Genomic DNA, 21232 nt, shown 5'->3' on the forward strand with positions numbered 1-21232 from the left:
TTATCCTATTGATAGAGCAGCTAGGTGGCTCCATAGATAGAACTTCAGACCTGAAGTCAGGAAGACCCGAGTTCAAATTTGGTCTCAGATACTTAATATTTGTGTGACCTTGGGAAAGCCACTTAACCCATTTGTCTGTTTCCTCATCTGTAAATGATCTGGAAAAGGAAATGGCAAACCACTCCAGTATTTTTGCCAAGTAAACCCAAAAAAGGGTCATAAAGGGTCAGACACAAATGAAAAATGACTCAAAAACAATGAGGTATACAGGATCAATTGAACTACCCAGGGTTATTCTGCTACTAAATAATTTGAAACCAGGTCTTCCTGATAGTACTTTATATACCCTATGCCATTTTCTTTCTTGTGTTTGTCCTATATGTCTTCAGTGACAAAGAATCTCTTGATTTTTCCCCCTTACTATTCTAAGTATTTTATTTGTGTTTAGGAGATCAAATCTCTAAGAACATAGAATAAATTTTCTATTCAGAAGCTAGCTTATTTTGACTCATTTATAGTCAGGATTAGAATAGGGTTGGATTAGGTCAAGACTATTCTCTTACTATCTAATCATCATGAAGAAGAGGGGAAAACATCATCATGCTTTTTTTCCTTACTGAGGAAATATTTTCCCCAGGTTTGGCACCCATATATTTAACAAATTGCTCTCTGTTGATGATGTAGATGATAGAGCATGACTTATAGTCCCCTCTCAAGATCAGACTAAGCTCACAATTAAGTTAAATAAGTAAATTTAAGAAAGGAGCACAACTAGTGTTCCACTGCCTCACCAGTAATGTAGCTTCTGGGCTTTCCTGATTGAAGGCATATTTGGGGGTTCTAAATAAAAACCTATTACTTTCACAAATTGCCAACTTCACTCAAAAAAGGAGCATTAAAAATTTAATGCTAAAAAGAAAGCCTTTTTGTCAGTTTTCATCAAAGAAAGGATGCTATAGATGGATTAAAATCAAAATCAATGTCTCTCCCACACATGTCCACACACACACACACACACACACACACACACACACACTTTTACATTAAATTCACAATGCACCCCACAATCCTGCTAAAACACAAAATTCCTCTGCTGAGTTCAGCTTGAACAGTTTGAGAAAGGGGTAAAAGTGGGGAAATGCCTCCAGGAAACAACTTTTACTGGGGGTGAATGGATCTCACAGAATGTTCATAGAAATTGTATTGTTTCCCTTAATTGCATGATGATCCAATAGGAGTGATTGAAATGACCAAAGTGCAACTTTAAGGGATAAACCAGGTAATAGTTGGTAGTGACAATGAAGGTCACAGGTTGCATTTGGAGAAATGTTTCCACACACACAAGGCAACAAAGCATTGCACACTTTCTCAGCAGTGAATTCTATAACTTGGTTCAGGTTTTGCCAGAAATGAGCCTAATAAAAAAAAAAGACTTTCAAGACTCCTGAATGTTGTCCAAAACCTCCAATAGAAAACCTTCAAAATTGTAAATGTCTTAACTAAAGGAAGTCTCACGTTCATTTTTTCAATAAGATTAATCCATCAAATACACTCAATTCCTATACAAGGTTAGGGGAAATGCCTAGACATTCCAGGACAGTTCATGGAAGACTGGGGATATTCTGCTTCCTAGTAAGTATGATGAAATGACCCTCACTTCCTTTCCCTTCCCTCCTCCCCTTCAGATAATGCCAGGCCACCCCTTGACTTCTTGTCCTCCATGCTGACTCAATATGGTATGAAAAGTCGCTGTGAGAAGAGGGTACTTGCGTTTTCTATTTGAAGGTCAGATTCTCTGAATTGAACCTAAGCAAATGATAACAGAAGGTAAAAGAACTAGGATGAGAAAAAGTCATCAGCCTCTGTTATAGCAGAGCACTGCCTTAGGAAAAAAAGATCATAGATTTAGAGCTAGAAGAACCTCAGAGATCCTTTAGTCCAGCCTCATCAGTTTACTGATGAGGAAATAACCTTAGAGAGCTTGCAACTTGCCCAAGTGTCACATAGGAGTAAATGTAGCCAAGTGATACCGTCAAAAGTGACTATAAAGAAATATAGAGAACTTGGAGGGAAAACCAAAGAACTTGGGTCCATTGGTCTGTGTCACTATTGCACTTTGAGAATAGGGGCTTTAAAGGAAAGGGTTGGTTTGAGAAGTAGATAGTTAAAGATATATATCTGAGTAGAATTTAGTCCTCTAGACCATGATATAAACATTTGACTCTTCCTTGGCAAGGGATAGATTGCACCTAATGAGGACTGGCAAAGATATACATTAATAATCTGAGAGATATTTCAAATTGAAAAGTGAGATAAAGTGAGATGGGAGGGGAATGCCAGAAACCACAGAGAGGAGTAGTTACAATACAAGGAGAAGAAAAGATGTAGAAAAACCCAGTAAGTCACAGAAAAGAAGAAAAGAATCAGGAATAAATGTCTCCATACAAATACACAAGTATCTGAATTTCTTGACATTTCCCCCCCAAAGAATAGCTCTCAAAGGGTTCCAAGAGAAGTAATTAAGATAATGAACTAAAATTCAACTAAAGAGTTTAGAAGCTATAAAGGATGAAATTTAGAAAATAGATACAATTTTGATAAAGAAATAGTAATAGCTAGCATTTGTATAACACATTAATGTTGGCAAAAAGTTTAACTCATTTGATCCTTACAACAGCCTGTGGGGTTGATGCCATTATTATATATATTTTACAGATGAAAAAACTGAGGTTGAGAAGTTAGATGACTTACCCAGGTTCACGGAATTAAGAAAAGCAAGGCACAATTCAAACTAGGGCACTCCTGCCCCTCAAGTTCAAATTCCAAATCTGGGTGACTAACAGGGTATATTCTAAGTAAGAGATGTGTCAAACACCTTAGCAGGTGTTTGGGCCCACAACACTCCCAAGTGGGGCTGGACCAGATTAAATGTAATGGGAAATATTTAATAAAATAAAATACAACAAAACAAAACTACATTTCAAAACTAAGTAGGGATCCTTAGTTTAGTGGCACTATTTCTATTTGAGTTTGGCAATACTGGTCTAAAGAGACTAATTTGGATGCTCCAGGAACTCATCAACCAAGTTAGATTTTAGGAAGATAAGAAAATAGAAGGGCAAGTAGTGGAGGATGAATACAAATGATTCTTATTGATATGATTTTTTTTTCATTGGAAAATACATTAAAGAGAAATTGCTATCTCTGTCTTATCTCTCTTGGCTAGACTTCTTTCCTTCCTCACCTCTGCCTTGTGGTTTCCTTGGTTTTTTTCATGGCCTAGCTAAAAATTCATCTTCTGTGAAAAGTCTTTCCCAGGCTTCATCATGCTTTATCTTGTTTCCTGCATAGTTGCTTTAATGTTTTCTACACCCCCCCCCATTAGATTGTTAGTTTTTTTGTAAGCAGGGATTGCTTTTGCCTTTCTTTGAATCCCTAGCACCACTTACTACCTTGCTCCGTATAGATGCAAATTAGCAGTATAACTTCAATACTGAAATCAGTGAGTCAGAGAGATGGAAAAAAGCTTCACATTTGGATTGGTTCAAAGAAAATGGGGAGGGGCTAGACTCATAGGCTCAAAATTCATAGATTTAAAACTGGAACTTAGATGACTTTGTAGGTCATCAAGTTCAATTTACTTTAAACAGAGAAAATGAAGGTGAAAGGTGAAGTGACTTGCAAAAGGCTACAGAAATAGATGAATGAATATTAAACCATATCTACCAACTTCAAATACATTGTTCTTTCCTTTCTGCATCATGTTGCCTCTTTGGAATTGAGTTTGACCAAACAATGAATAAACATTTCATAAATATTTGCTATGTGTCAAGTCCTGTACTGGGTAGAACTTGCATGTTTTACCATCGCAGACTCTGTGTATCACATACATACACATACAAATCTACACAAATACACATATCTATAAATACATAATACAAATTCCAAATTGCTGCCATCCTTTGATCATTTTCTGAAATAAGAGAAATTGTAATTTCTTCTCTTTACAGTGCTTAAAGGAAAATTAATTTTGAAAAGTTTCCATGCACTTTTTGATTTCTGCTCAGAGTAAAGGCCAGTATTCTTTTTTTTTTGAGCATGGTTAAGTTTATATCAAGTATCTCTTCCCACTCTGTTAGACCTCTCATGACAATGCTTTCCATGATTTTTTTTTGTCTTGTCATTTTCCTAAGATTTTATCTTAATTATAAAAGGGAATCCTTAATTGCTTCAAGACATTTTTTTATCAAAGGAACTTAAATATCTGATATTTAGTTTTATACTCAGAGTATCTCAATCCACGAGAAATAGGGTTGTAACTAAGGTGCATTGCAGGGCAGCTAGGTGGTGCAGTACAGAGAGCACTGGTCTTGGAGTCAGGACAGGAGTCGAATCCAACCTCAGATACATTATACTAACTAGCTGTGTGACCTTGGGCAAGTCACTAAACCCCCACTGTTTCACATCTTGGACCCTCTTCAGTCATCCTGATTCATATCTGGCTCCTGGACCCAGATGGCCTGGAGGAGAAAGTGAGATTGGTGACTTAGCACAGCATCCCCTAAAACTCAAATTCAATTCACATGTTTACAATGGCATCACCTCCCTGGTGTCATTCTAGAAAGAAGGTCAAACATCACCTGTTTATCATATTTGCTGGTGACTAGAAGTTGAAAGATTATGGAATAGATCATGATGCTAATGAGGCCACAGGTTTTCATATTCTACAGAACTGCCCAACTTCTATTCCTCATTTTCTCTTAAGATCTCTTAGAATTCCAATTTTCCTCCAGAGCCCAGCTCAGAGATAAGGTCTTTTGTGATCCACCACCACCCTGGCCCCCACCTTCATTGCATGCTTCCCTTGAAAATGATTTTATATACCTTCTTAGCTATTTTGTATTTGTCTCTACAATTTATCTAGATAAATATATTGTATATTCTTGATAGCATATGCTCTCAAGGGCACATAATAAGACTTGGCACAGTGCCTTTTACATGATCAATATTTAATACATGTGCACTCAATTGAAGGAAAAATACTCTTCACACCAGAAAGGATAGAATAATTGATTAACAGGGGTTATGTAAACCCAGTCATTCTCACAGTACCCGGCTACCTCCTCCAAGAAAACATTCTTAATTCCACACCAGCTGGTGTTTTCCCATTAGCAAAAATTGCCTTGAAATTATTTTGTATACATTTTTGTGTAGATATGCAAGCTATTTCCTCAGCAGGATGTAAATATCTTGAAGGTAGGTACTTTATGTCTAGCAGTCTTGGCATTTAGCAGCATGCCTTACACTAATCAGTGCTTACAAAATACTTCTGGCTTGGTGAATTAATTGGAGTCAAGTGAGAGGTTGGTTAAACCCTATGAATTTAGGTCACCTGGTAAAGATGGATATGTTGAGCCACTGGCAGTGAAATTTGAAGAATTATGGAGAAATATAAGCAAAATTCAGCAAGAGCAACAAGGCAGATTTTTCAAATTGCAATCCTATGAGCTTGACATCAATTCTTGCCAAATTTTAGAATGCATTAGTAAAGGAATAGTTTGTGATCCCTTAAGATTCTAGTGTTCTGGACTAATTTCATTAAGAGAGAATCAAGCGGGGTGGCTAGGTGGTAGGGGTGGCTAGGTGGTAGGGGCGGCTAGGTGGTGCAGTGAATAGAGCACCAGCCTTGGAGTCAGGAGTACCTGGGTACAAATCCAACCTCAGACACTTAATAATTACCTAGCTATGTGGCCTTGGACAAGCCACTTAACCCCACTGCCTTGAAAAATCTAAAAAACAAAAGTGAATTAAGCCAGTCCAATACGATTTTTTTTTCCCCACTCTTGATTTTGACTAGTATATATCAGGCAAATCTACAGGTATAATAAATCTGGGTCTCAGAAAGGTAGTGACTAAAGATGTAAAAATATTGCATGAGAAACTTGAAGAGATGTATAGTATGAGTAAAATTAAATGAGGTTGAAATCAAATTGGCTCCAGCTAAAATGTTTTTGTTGTCAGAGCACTGGCCCTGGAGTCAGGAGGGCCTCAGTTCAAATCCAGCCTCAGTTAAATGCTTGAGCAAGTCACTTGACACCATTGCCTTGCAACCCCCCCCCCCCAAAAAAAATAGCTATACTTTAATGAATTCGTGATCCTGGTGTGAACTGCCTTCATTGGTACAGATCTCAATTGATTGACACCTTTTTTCAAATCTTGTTTCTGTCCTTCCATGAATATTCCATTGATGATTAACCCAGTGCCTAGGCAGGCTTTTTTCCTGATCTTTAATATTTCATGTATCAAATGAGAGATTGTGTTTTTCAAACAAACACTATCTGGGTCTTGGTAAATACTTCAGAAATGCTCCCATGAGAAAAATCTTTCATCTGTGAAAACAGGTTTTCCCTGATCTCCATGACTTTTTTGAGGCATCTATGATTTCATCTGTGGCAGCAACTCCTGGCAAGGAATTTCCAGTAACACTGGAGATCTGCCACTCTTAATTGCCAAGGGACACTAAGAAGTGACAGGACTTGTCCAGAGTCCACAATAACAATCAGAGGTATAATTTGAATCTGTCTTTACACAGAGTAGATAATAATTATTGAACTGAATGAATTTGTTTGGACAATTTATTGACTTTAACTCTCAAAAGTGAACAGTCTTCAGTTCCATGAGGCTTAATCTACTTGGTTCACCATGGATTCAGAATTCTGAGAATAGTCTTTTCACTATGAGGAACAGATACAAAAGAGATGACTGTAATATTATGGTTAGAGATCAGTAGCTTCAGCATCAGGAAGACAGATTCAAATTATATGTTATGAAAAGAAGCTCTTATTTATAACTTAATAGTATACTAATCCACAAATTGGAATACAAATTAGAATATAGATTGTGAGAAAAAAATAGAAGTTATGCAAGTTCTAAGGAGCAATGGATTACCTTTGATTAGGGATATCAAGACCTGGGAGCTCATGTTGTCCAATGTTGTATAAAACATGAATCCTATCTCCACAGTACCTAAAATAGTGCATTTGCCTTCAGATTTCCAGTAATGTGTAATCATAGCCATATTCTTAGGAAGCAGTCCTCTTCTAGAGCTCTCCAATGGCTGGGTGATTTTCTTTATCTGAAACCCAAATTTGCCACCTTGCAATGTCTACTCATTGTTTCTAGATTTACCTCTAGGTCCTCAGCAGAATGTGTCAGTGTAGTTGGGAAAATGCCAACTCTCAGGTCAGTGAACTTGGGTTCACATCCTGCTTTAAATCTTCTACTTGTTGGGACTACTTGGACAAGTACAAGACTTTCCTGGGTGTGTTGCTTCATCATTTAAAATGGAACAGACAGCTGGATGACAGTGATTAAAACACTGGGCCTCTGAGTCAGAGAGACTGGAGTTCAAATCTGGGCTCAAATCTAGCTTTGTTACCCTGGGCTTAACTTGTTTGTCTCAGTTTCCCCATCTGTAAAATGGAGGCAATAGCACTTCCCTCCCAGGGTTATCCTGAGGCTCAGATTAGACACTTGTAAAGCACTGAATGAAGGTCAGGGGCATAATAAAAAACTTTCTCAGCTGTTGTTCTTAAAAATGACAATGACTTTGGAGAGCTCATCTAACACTTGATTCAATGATCTCTTAAATTTAATCCCTTTTGATATGATGATCCTGAAAACAGTTGAAGATATATGGAGGTCTTATCACTTATAACTAGATTGTTTATCTGATTTTTTAAAAAGATTATAGAATAGAAATAGTAAACAAGGGAAATAGAGACCTTTATAGAGCACTGTGGATTAAATTGAGAGAGACCATTTAGTGCAGCAGCATACCTCTCAACCTCTATGACATAAGAGGCACTTTGAACAGGCCATTGTGGTGCTATGTTAATGCTCTAAGAAAATAGTTACAAGGATGGCCATTGAATAACAAGACAATATTTGTGGCTTTAGCATAGGAAAACACGATCATATATATTATATTTTAGAAAGATAATCAGTCCAAAAAACTAAAATAAAATTTTGTACAAAGCATTTTGCCACAAGGGCATAGATTAAGAACATTTACCAACTAGGTTTTGGGAAGTTTGAGTTGGGACCCTAAATAACTCATTACAAGACCATATCCCTCATAAGGTTACGAGTTCTTCTGGGGAATACTCCAGAGACTTAGACTGACACAATTTCTAAAAAAGTCCTCCTTGGAGCAGCTGGAAGAGAGCATTCCAAAACATTTAATCAACTAGAAAATTCCAAGACTGGTAGCCATACCATGCTAGAAGACTCTTTGGGAGAGTTATTGAATTCTTAAGTCCACCTTAAAATTCCAGTAGGGCTCAAGAAGTCTCAGAAGTTGTGAAGTCACTCTAGTGTTTCAGCTTAAAGATAAAGCCAGGTAGCCAAAGTCGCCGTCGTCATCATCATCAGCGTCAGAATGCTCAACTAGGTCATTTTATTACTGGGTTATTCATTCTTTCTAGCCCCAAAGTCCTTTGCTAACTTCAATTCCTTCCATTATTATCTTTTAGCTTTTAGAGAAATAAACACACATAGACACAAAGATGTCTGTTTTAACCTGAATTATTTCTTTGACTTGTATATTTGAATTGACCTTGGTGGGACATTTAATTTAAACCACAAGACATCTCAATCTGGATTTTCCCATTACAATACAAAAACCCCTCCTCCAAACCAAAACCAGAACCCCACATCAGCCTTATACAAGGTTGGAAGAAAGTGGAATCTAAATATTTACATATGTGGCAAAGAATAAGCTACAAAATTATTTACAAAAAATACATGAGCTTCTCAGCATATATATTTTACACCAGTTCACAAAAATATTAAAACAAAAATAAGAGATTATATAAATTAAAGTTAAAAGTACTCAGAAGTGTGATTCAAAACTTTCTAGGACACTTTTTTATCATGCTGGTCATGGTTGAAAAATCAAGTTTTCTACTACATAACATAAACTGCAAAACAACCTTATGTCATTCTTTGACCATAAAAATACCAACCAGCTATTGGAGGAGAGGGGAGTTCCCCCCCACACTCACTTTATGCACTGACATCTTCATGCACACAGTTAATATTTATCATACCTGACACTCCTGTAGCATTCAGGACTGAAAAAAATCAAATGCCTCTATCCTTTCTAAAATAACTTTCAAACTTTCTTTTACTTTCGTTATCATTTCCTTACATGTTTCTGAGAGAAAGCTTTGCCAACATATTTATGAGATGAGCAACAGATGGGGTGGAGATACAGAGGGAAGCAGAGGGTGGATCTACTTGTTCCTCCTATAACCAAAGAACAACAAATTTTAAGCAGAATGAACTATACCAAATTTCCACCCAAAAGATGAAAAGTCTTGCTCTTTCTTCCCCACTCTTTCAAGTCATACAAGTATTTCCTCTTCAAAGAAGCACATTTTCTATTTTCTGTGTATTTTCAACCTGACCCAGACTTTTTTTTCACAAAATACTTTGCTTTATCAGAAATATGGAGGGATATGGGGAGAGATGCATGGAGCATTCTCGGGACAATTTCAGGGAACTTGCATGCTTTAAAAGGAAACCAAACACAAGATGAAATTAGGCTCAGATGAGAGGAACTAAAAACAAATTGGCACCTTTGAGACTGAAAAATTTTGCAGTCTATTAGACCACAAATCTAGCCAAAAGGATAAAATGCTAGAGATTTTATTAAAATAATAAATGATGGCTTTAATCATAAGGCAGCTCCACTTTTTGTCGATGATGATGCTCCATGTCAAAATTAAAAATATTAACTACAATGCCATTTCTAGGTTTGTGAAGTCACTCCTACAGTGACTTATGCTGAGGTAACTTGGCTCACAGTGATTTGCCATCCAATTTCTACCCCATAGTATTAGCAAGAAAGAGACCAATGCAAAATTCTTCTTCAAATAACTGAATATATAATTAAGGCTGTGTCTGCATTAGAGAAAACAACTGGAGATTCTGTCCAGAGTTCATAGTTTTCACAAATTAATGATCCTTTGAGTCATTATCTTTATCACGTTCTTTAGCTGTGGGCTTCTAGTTAGGAATTTCTCCAGGGAAAAACTTTAGCAGTTTGTCTTTCCCAGCTTTATGATTCAAAGATGGAAAATATGCACATATAAAAAAATTGACTGAACAGGCTTTTCTTCAATCATCTTCTCCAGGGCAAACAATTACTATTAATCATGCAGACCTTCTTGGTGATAGTCCCCACACCCCACCCTTTCCCTTCCCTCCAATCTTCTAGCTATTGATGAAATATCAATTTGGTATTGCCAATGGTCAACTGAATTGCTCTATTGATCTGATGATGGTCAAGGGATAGCCAAGGTTAAGAAATGCTTGTGATGTAAACTAAAATCTAGCTGACTTGTAAATGTGTCAAAAGCTTCAAATCATGTGGGAGTATACCACTGGTTACTTGTTATTAGAATATACTTTGAGAGTAGGGATTGTTTCATTCTTTGAATGATTACCCTTTGGTGCCTGGGACATTGCTGGTACTTAATAAATGTTTATTGATAAATATGAAGGTAAAGATTTTTTCTATACTAGTTGGATCTGGACATTTTTTAAAACTACATGAACTTTCACAGGCCAATTACAAGCAAAAAAGTGTCAGCTGTTTCCCAATTTCTACTGTAGACACATCCCTAAATGAGTATTTGGAGTACTGCTGTTGAAGTAATTATGACCAAAGCTGGGAGATCAAAAAAGAAAACTTGGAATGGTTACCAAAAAAGAAAAAAATATATATTCTTTTCTGACATGATAGTTAAATCTCGTTTCTCTTTTTATTTAATCATTGAAAGGAGCAATAATGTGACATTCTGGTTCAAAGATGAAATGATGTGAGCTCTAGAATTTGTGGTTTCACAGCAATGATAGCAGCATGATTTTAGCCTCGTGAACACTTGTGTTTTTTCTTTTTTTCACTGAATGAAGCTCACTCTGAGTTTAAAAAAAAGCCAGAGAAATTCTCATCCACTAAATTGAGAGATGCTCCAACTGTCTTCACCAAATTGAGCATTTTTAAGATATCAATGCCTAAAACTCAGGCATTAGTAAGTCTTGAATAATGAAATGTCAAACTATATTCTCTTAGAAATAGACAACTACACCACTAATATTGGTATAGCTGTGAAGAACACAGAAAAAGAAAAGAAAACTGTCTGGCTGTAAAGAACTGTCATTCCTATTGTGGTAAGAAATTCATGTGAGTTATAATTAAAAACAAAGACTTGGGTATTAAATATATATAAGAGAGTTACAAAGTGATGTACCTGAAATGCTGGTGAGGGTATGACAATTACAATAAAACAGTGATCACACTAAATACACAGTGAATGAAGAACATGTCTTTACTCAGTACTCACATGGTAAATACACAGAGTTCCACTGGAAGATGATATGGTACAGTGTACTAAGTAGCTATCAGAGTAGCTTACATGTTCCCATAAATAACTGGTACCTACAATAAGAATTTCCAGGTAACCTGCACTCTGGTTTAGAAATAAAAAAATTAACACAAAGTAAATTTGTAAATTAGGGCATGTTCTCTGTTTAGCCAGCCAAACCATGCTGCTGTATTTTCTATGACAGTGGAATGAAATGTTTAAACTAGAAACTATAATTTACCGAGATCTTTTATAAAAACTTAATGGTAGTAAGCACATTTAAAAAAAACTAATAGCTTCTGATGCTAAGTCACAATAACAAAGATTTTTTTTCTTCTTTCATTTAGAAGCTTCTTTGTTACTCTAATGAAAAATCCTTTTGTATTTACACAAGTTTGAGAACTGAGAAAAAAGACAGACAGCTTTCATGGGATTCTGAGAATAATAATAATAATAATAATAATAATAATAATAATAATAATTTTTAAAATTTTCCCAGGCTGAAGGAACAAATAATTTTTCTTAAATGCTTAAATTAAATTCTTAATAATGACTGTTTCCTAATTAAAGTATTAATAATTTTCTGACTTTAATTTAGTATGCCTGACTCTTAGAAGAGAGGGGTGATTAGATGAGACTAAGCTGATATTCTTGGAATTTCACTCCATATTTATTGGGGGTAAGTTAAATAGGAACCCAAAATAGAAATAAAATTCTACCATACTATGTATACCAAGTACCAAGAAAAAAAAATGAGACAAGGTTAATTTTACTTAGATGAGAATGAGCTGATATTCTTGGAATGTCAACTCCATATTTATTGGGGGTAAGTTTAAGTAGGAACACAAAGTAGAAGTAAAATTCTACCATACTATATATAACAAGTACCAAGAAAAAAAAAGAGACAAGGTTAATTTTACTTAAAAGCAGCAGCAGCCACCAATCTCATTCCAAATTTCCTTTCTCTGGTGAATTTGGTCTATGACAAATTGAAGCTTTCCACAATCACTTGGATCTCCTTTAAATGAAACACACAACAGAGTTTGTGGATGGAGGATGTGGTGATAGGGAGGAGAAAAGATGATAATTTGTTTCCCTTTCTTATTGGGATATTTTGGTGGGTTTTTTTTAAAATTTTTTGTATATTTTTTAATCTTTTTGCTCATTGAAAAAATAAAACAATCCACTGTCCAGCAGAGGCTGCTTTAACTCTATTCTTCCCAGGGCTCATTCTGCATGGATCTGTGTTTCAGGATTCTGCAAGGACAGCTGTGGCATATGACCTATTTTGTGGATGGGGAAAACCAGGAGGTATGAATGTACCTATTCCTCCTCCTCCTCCTCCTCCTCCAAAACCTCCCCACTGGTGCTGTGGCATGGGGTGATAATCATCCAGATTCTCATACTGAGATAATACAGTCATATTGCTTTGGCGTTTGCCATGCGTTTGGTACTGGTACAGGAGATTGGGGTCCCTCTCCATACTTTGTGTATGATGGGAGTTTCAGACTGTGACTCTGTTCTGGCTTAGGTGGGGGAACCGACTGTGTGGGATGCTCATCTTCCTTATAGCAGTCTCTTGAGAGTTTCTCAGGGGCGGGGGGTTGCCACAAACACGACCGCTCCAGCTCTTCCGAGGGCCTCACTTCTTTGTGGTTCACTCTCAAAAGTGTCTTGGCCTACGGTACTATATTTTCCTCCAGCAGGATGATAGCTAATTGGTTCAGAAGTGTCTGGGATGCCTTTGTCCCCATATTCTAACTGACCAATTCCTGGGGGATAAGGAGGCCCATTTTTTGATTCGCATAACTGCCTATGGCTTACTTCCTGGTGCCCCCTATGCTCACAGGGCTTGGAGCTCATGTCATGAATTTTCCTGTTCCTGAGGCTGCTTTGCTTCAGAGGGAAAGAAGGCTTCTCTGACTGCCCACTGCCATAGCCACCATGGTAATGAGCTCTGTCTATCTCTGGCTCAGGATGCTTTTTACAGAAGCAGTCATCTCCCTCTGGGGTAACTGCCATGGTGGGATATCTTCCTTCCCTTCTGCCACTGAAAGTAGTCCTGTTTTCCCAGGATCTGATTTGCTCTGTAGATGGATGACATAAATCCCACCCATATCCCACACAGCTGGGGTCATGTTGTCATACTGGGACATCACCGGCCCTTTAACCTTTTGCCGTGCTCGGCTTTCCCTTCGAATGGACTGCATACGGTATTTTTCCATGTCTTCCAGGTCCCATGAAGTATACATATGCTTCACATCAGCTGCTGATGTCACATTGGTAAGATTATGTTCATTCCCTGAAAGGTAGCCCACTATGTTGCCCTGGGGATGAGGGGGCAAACCAGGGTACTGGTACAAATTCTTTCCCTGAAGCCTGGGATTGTAAAAATTGAAAGCACGGTTGGGTGGGCGATGTAGCGTCCTCAACTGCACTGTGCTATAAGCATCCACATCATAGAAGGCCCCGTCTGAGCTGTAATAGGGACCAGAAGAACTGGAGTAAGTACTGTACCGGTAGTGAACTTGGCCATTCTCAAAATAAGGCTGTAGCTGAGTTACATGGTAATCTGAACAGGCCTGGGAGGACTGATATGACTTATAATGGTAAAGGGGTCTTGGGCAATAGGATGGCTCATCATCTGGGGGTACTTCTGTCCGGGAAATGGGGACAGAGCGGATCATAGAAGATGGAGGGGCATGGAGGGACTATACTCTACGGATGGTGGGTTATAGAGGAATATCTTCAGGATAACAAGCACTCCGAAGAGATGGGCTGACAGAGGCCACATATTCAACCCAGCTGCATGGCTTGGTATGGTACCCAGATGAATTCTTGCCAGGGGGTATATATGTATTATAGCGGGGACCCATGTAACTTGGTGTCTCTGATCTGGAACCATAGACTTGGTGCTGCTCAGGTTTAAGGAGGTGTGGAGGAATACTCTGTGGACGGTACTGACAGGCAGAAGCCAAGCCAAGATGCAAGCAGTTTTCTGCCCCAAAAGAATCAGGTGTGATATCAGGCCTCATATAAGAAGGATAAGTTATTTTCTGAGAGGTATGCTTGGGCTGAGGGGCAGGTGGAGGTGGAAGCAAAGCCACGTCCATGGAAGCTGATGAAACAATGATGAAGGAATGATAATTTGAAGTACTGGCTGCATCTGTATTACTGGAGTATGTGGCTGTAGCAATCTTACTATCCATCGTCCTTGGTGGGACTGGCAGGGTGAAGCCTTGGGAGGTGTGCACAGGAAGAGACTCAGAACACAGATGCAGAGGGGGAGCCCTTGTACCCTCCCAGAGCTTTTCAGGAACAACTGGGGGTACAGCAGAAGCATAGGGGGCACATCAAGTGGCTGTACTATTATCACAGGGAAAGATGGAAGATGATTCTGCTCCTCTGGGCTCAGGTGGCTTCTCTGGAGCTGAAGCTACTCCACGAACCTAATGAGAGAGAACAGATATGATGTTATCTACTTTTGTTTTCTTTACTCCTTTTTGGGGGACAAAGCTATAGAGTCAATCACAATTACATGTTTACCTTAACTCCCTAGGTAGTAGCCCTAGATAACAGAAGTAGACTTTTCTGCAGTTGAGAAAAAGGAAGGTCTCCTGCTGCTATTTTAAGAGTGCTGTTCTTTTCCTACTTATAGAATGACTTTAACTTTGTTGATTTCCCACTAAATGTATGTGTGTTTATTTACATATATACATTTTCCCACACTATTACTAATCAATGTATAGTATACTTACCTATCTTAGTTGTCTTGAACACCAAGAACTTTCTGTCAGATATAATATAGTCAAACTATCAAGAAAAAATTGCAAATGGTGACTGACAGCTCTATATGCTGGACCAGTTCACAGGAAGGAAAAGCAAGTAGTTTCTAGGGTGAAATCTAAATCAAAGGCAGAGCTCTCCTCTACTCTAAGAGTTACTTTTGGCATCAGAAGGGATAACCATGGGGACACTATAGTAAGCCAGTGATGGAAATTCTGGAAATGGCACTTCCTCTGTGAACGAGAAATCTAGGTCCTTCTTGATCAATTCAAAGGACCACAGGATAATTAGCCTCAGAAGGAAGAAAATGTAAAGAGTATCTGATCCAATCTTCTCATTTTGTTGAAAAGGAAACTGAAGCCCAGAGAAGTAAAGGGACTTATCCAAGGACATACAAGTAGCAGGCAGCTAAAGGAGAACCTGATCCCATCACTTTTCCAACTGTCCCAGCTGATTGTAAGAAACCTATTACACTTACAATAAAAAATCTAGATTTTAACTTTATTATCCCTATACAGTATTCATTCTTTCAAGATCATACTTGACTGTGATCAAAGTTGCTAGTTAAAGTTTTAAAAATGTATCTAGTAGTGTTAATTCCATGAGATTTTTTTTTACATTTCTCTAGAGGTTGATAGCTAGATTACAAAATGTCATATTTACATACAAGAAATCTGTTATACTATTTTTTTGGTAGTTGTAATTGAGCCACAGAGGTTAAATGACTTGCCCAAAGTCACAGTCAATCAGTGGTGGACATGAAGAAAGAACTTGTAAACCCTGATACCTAAAGTCCAGTTTGACTCAATAGACCATGCTTCCTTTGAATTACTATTCAGTGAAGGACCTGAACAGCCTAGGAAGAAAAAGGAGAAGACAACAATCAACCCACAGTGATTTGGTATTAATGCTGTCTTTCTCCATTCCCAAAGAAAAACCACTCAATGCAGGAATTACCAAACAGATTCTAATCTGAAATATAAAATACTTTCAGGAGCATTCCATATACAGCCATATCTGAGTGGGATGACTCATCACATCTGTTAACAATAAACATACCTTCGGAAAAGGTACATTCCATATCATTTTCAGTCCCCCTCTTACCTTGTGGGAATTATTTAGTCCTATACTGGCTGCTGCTGGTACCTGTCCCACCACTAGTTGCTGCTCTGCTGGTCTCTGAGAAGAATGGGATAGAGGAGGACGGTTAGGTCTGTGGGTGCACTGAAGGGTGGTGACAAGGTCAGCAGAAGGTACAGGTTGGCCAAGCATATCTGAACTAATTTCCCTGGTATTTACTTCACTTGACACTGAAGTAATCGGCATGTAAGCTGTTGGAGCAGGAGTGGTTTTGTCTACAGGGGACCCAGGAGGAGGGTGGACTTTGTCCATAGGCAAAACGAAAGGTGGAGTTATCTTTTCTTCAGGTTCTGAAGGAAGCTGTGATTTATCTACAGATTTATCCAGAGGGGAAAGAAATTGGTCTTGATAGGAACAATGAATATGAGGTTCCTCTTGGTTCCCAAAGGAAACAGTTCAAATATTAGTCTTCCCTGTATTCTCATGCAAAACAAAATGACTATCAGTCTTGTCTGAATCTACAAATGTTGGCATGGGAATTTCGGCCTTTTCTGGTCATGTGATCCTGATTTACCTGTGAATCAATTGCGTGGTATGGCTTCTCACCAGATTCAACTGGAATTGCCTCCTAGTGGTCCTCAGCCACTGGTACACCCAGTTTAAGCTGGTCATAATTTCCAGAAGGTGTGTTTTGGAGGTGAAGTTGTTCTGATGACATACTAGAATGGAAACATGTTTTATCTAAAGGAAAACTAATTAAAAATTGGACTGTATTTGGACAACCACCATGAGAATTCCCTGGTCTCTTCAATGACTGAGTTAAAGCTTGCTGTGCAGATTCTGCCAATGCTAAGGCCAACATACGGGCAGCATTTTTCGGAGCTGGTGGTGGTGGGATAAGAGAGACTGAACTGACAGGGATGAGATCCTGAGAGGAGTCATGGGCAATTGCTCCTAGTAGGAAATTGGGAAGAAAAAAATGAGAGTGTAAAGGTAGTCTCTGTTATCCTGAATAGATAGCAAAATATTACCCCTCTGACCAATTAAAAAAAAGGTGCTTTCCACATCTCACAATGGCCATCCTTGATCTTCTGTCCCACATGCAAAAGCTGTAGAAAGTACAGCTGGTTCAGAAAGAAAACTAAAACAACTTGTCCAGAGGTTTCAATTTCCTCATGGGTGTCTACAGAGAAGGCAGGTACTCTCCCCTGATTTGAAAAAGAATAATCAGAAAACAAAGTCCCTTGAAGGTCAAGTCCCTTCAAGTACTGACAAATATTACTAAAAAGTCTTATACATAAATCAAAAGAGATAAAGTTGTGCAAAAATCATCCAGTTTCCCAATCACAGATCTTTAGGGATATACTGAATTTTTAAAAACCTTATCATGGAAAGGATAAATAACATTAATTTCAGGGTCTATTTTCCTCATCTATAACAAAAAATACCCTTAGGGTTTCGGACCATACAACCTCTGAAATCTTCAACTTCTAGATCTGTGATTAGAAACTGATTTGTTTTATGTAGAATCTTAATCATTTAATAGACAGCACCATCTCCATACAGTGAAACTTAATACACATACAGCTTTATAGCAAGTTTTAATCAGATATTGTTAATCAAGTGTAAAATACTTGAGTTGCATAAGTACAAACCCAAGAGCAAAGATTAAAGACTGGCAAAACACTGAACCATGAAACAACTTCATCAGGACAGGCAACAATAGATCAGAGACAAAGACTAATTAGACAAAGGCTAAATGTTTATCAATAGACTGTCTCAAAGGATATGAATGATATTTGAAAGTACAGAAATATTACTGTATTTTAAAAATTAAATACATTATAGATTATCTAGTGCTTTCATTCTTACCATCAACTGCATGAAGAGAAATGAGAGATTCTTCACTTTTAGCTGAGCGAAGGGTTCCTTCTGCCCGGCTCCCTAAAGAATCAAAACCAAAACATATATGTATTATTCACAATCTACATATTTGCTGGAACAGGAACACCATTTTTATATACATAATTTTAAGTTAATGAATATCAATATGTCCATCTAGTACTTTATCACATATTCAATTCAGTACCTTGTCTAATCCTGTCTTACAATGTGTTTTACACTTATACACTTTATCTATATGAAATCTTAAGGAGAGGGTTGAGGAAGGGAGTGTTGAATGACAGATGATGAATACAATGAAGAATACAGTGCTGCTGTGTTAGACCCAAGGTCATGATTTGCTGACATCAATATAAGGAAGGGAACTCATCTTGTAACATTTGAATTGGTTGATAAAAATACATCCTCTGGGAGATGCCATGTGTCCTTGTAATCAGGCCACAGTCTTGGCTCTGAAGAGTACTGAGCTTGAGTTTAAAAAAATTTTTTTCACGTGAACTCAAATGGAGGATACTCACCTTTCAGAGCCATTGCTTTGATCTCTGAAGGCTCACTCTCATTACGCTGAAATTTCTGCTTAGAAACATATGATGATTTCCCTAAATTGAAAAAGGAATGCCAACTGCCCACAGGAGATTTCTTTATTTTGTTTGGGGGTCTTTTCCTAAGAAAATGAAGAGAAGAAATCAATGCTAAGATACTCAAAGATGAAGTTATTACAAGAAAATGAGAAACATGGGAAAAGCCAAGAAATTTGGAAAATGTTAAACTGAAATAGTTTTAAATATTCCTTAGTCTACTTTGAAGTTAACATTCACCAAGCAAATCAGATATCTGAATAGTAATGAAGAACTCCAGGACAACACTAAAACTTTATAAAATTTAAAAATTATAAAATAAAAAATTTAAATCTACAAGGACTAATTTACCTGGCAGATCTATGGAAAGAGGAGCAGTGATTAAGGAAAAGATGGAGAACATCACCAAAAACAAACTAAATGATTTCGATTACATCAAATTAAAAGCTTTTGCACAGATAAAATCGCTGTAACCAAGATCAAAAGAAATGTAGTAAATTGGGGAACACAATCTTTACAGCTAATGATTCTGACAAAGGACTCATTTCTAAAATATACAGGGAACTGAGTCATATTTTTAAAACAAAAAGCCATTCCCCAATTGACAAATGGTTATGCAAAGGATATGCAAAGGCAATTTACAGATGAGGAGATCAAAGCAATCCATAGCCATATAAAAAATTGCTCTAAATCATTAATTATTAGAGAAATGCAAATTAAAGCTTCACCGAGGTACCACCTCACACCTCTCAAACTGGCCAACATGACCAGAAAGGATAATGATCATTGTTGGAAGGGATGTGGGAAATCTGGGACACTATTATACTGCTGGTAGAGCTGTGAACTCATCCAACCATTCTGGAGAGAAATTTGGAACTACACCCAAAGGGCAACAAAAATGAGCATACCCTTTGACCCAGGAATACCACTACTGGATCTATACCCTGAAGAGATGAGGAAAAAGGGTAAAAACATCACTTGTACAAAAATATTCATAGCAGCCCTCTCTGTGGTGGCAAAGAATTAGAAATCAAATAAATGTCCTTCAATTGGGGAATGGCTTAGCAAACTGTGGTATATGTATGTCATGGAACACTACTGTTCTATTAGAAACCAGGAGGGATGGAATTCAGGGAAGCCTGGAGGGATTTGCATGAACTAATGCTGAGTGAGATGAACAGAACCAAAAAACACTGTACATCCTAACAGCAACATGGGAGTGATGATAGATAGACTTGCTCATTCCATCAGTGCAACAATCAGGGACAATTTTGGGCTGTCTGCAATGAAGAATACCATTTGAATCCAGATAAAGAGCCATGGAGTTTGAACAAAGTTCAAGGACTATTCCCTTTAATTTAGAAGAGAAAACGAGATATCTTATTGTCTGATCTTGTTATCTCTAAGACTTTTTGTTTCTTCCTTAAGGAGATGATTTCTCTGTCATCACACTCAATTTGGATCAATGTACAACATGGAAACAAAGTAAAGACTGACAGATTGCTTTCCGTGGGGGAGGTGGGGAGGAGGGAAGAAAGATTGGGGGAAAAATTGTAAAACTCAAATAAAATTTAAAAAAAATAGATCGAGATGGGATCTTAGCATTATAATTTCAATCCATTCATTTTATAGATGAGGAAATTGGTTGAGAGAAGTAAAGAGACTTCATCATGATCTATTTCCTTCTCAATGTTGAAATCTGACAAAATCTAAAAAATGGAATAGTAAATTACATGGGTAAGAGAAAAATTTTAAGTTCCTAACACTATGATTTTTTAAAGAACCCACTAAGGTTTTTATGTGAGGGAAATTTTAGTGTATACAGGAAGAGAGATAAATATATACATAGGACAAGACAAACAACAAGTGATAAAGAACAATGTGGTTATCAAACAAAATTACCAATCAAAGGTACTTATGTATACATACAACTACATGAATATACACTTAAACATATATGTATATATGTGTATGTATAATAAAATAAACATATGTAGCTGAAAAATCGAAAGTGATGAGTTAACCAAACCTTTAATGTCTTTTTTTTTCTTATGGGTGAGGCAAAGCGATTAAGTGATTTGCCCAAGATCTCACAGCTAGTAAATATCAAGTGTCTGAGGCTGGATTTGAATTCACGTCCTCCTGACAGGTCTAGTGCTCTACCCACTGCATCACACCTAGTTGCCCTTGAAATGGCTTCTAAAATGGAAGGGTATTCAAAGAATGACGTGCTATTTTTCTTAAAGATAAAAAAAAATGAACCTCAATCCAGGCTGAAGATCACTAGTTTTCTTGGATGCCATACCACACTGAGGATTCATTATGAGTTGCTGGACCCTTCCCTGATTACAGGATTAAAAGCTGAACCTAAATAATATCAGTTACTTCATCTTTCAAGAGGGAACTCAATTATAGTGTGGAATTTTCCTTGAAGTGCAGCAGACCCTTCTCCCA

General features: G+C 37.5%; 1 pseudogene; it reads right to left on the reverse strand.

Annotated features, from left to right (window-relative positions):
* Positions 1–8457: 8457 nt before the first annotated feature.
* Positions 8458–21099, reverse strand: LOC141495142 (rho GTPase-activating protein 32-like; annotated as a pseudogene).
* Positions 21100–21232: the final 133 nt, after the last annotated feature.

The sequence above is a fragment of the Macrotis lagotis genome, chromosome 8 (assembly GCF_037893015.1).
Source record: "Macrotis lagotis isolate mMagLag1 chromosome 8, bilby.v1.9.chrom.fasta, whole genome shotgun sequence".
NCBI classification, from domain to species: Eukaryota; Metazoa; Chordata; class Mammalia; order Peramelemorphia; family Peramelidae; genus Macrotis; species Macrotis lagotis.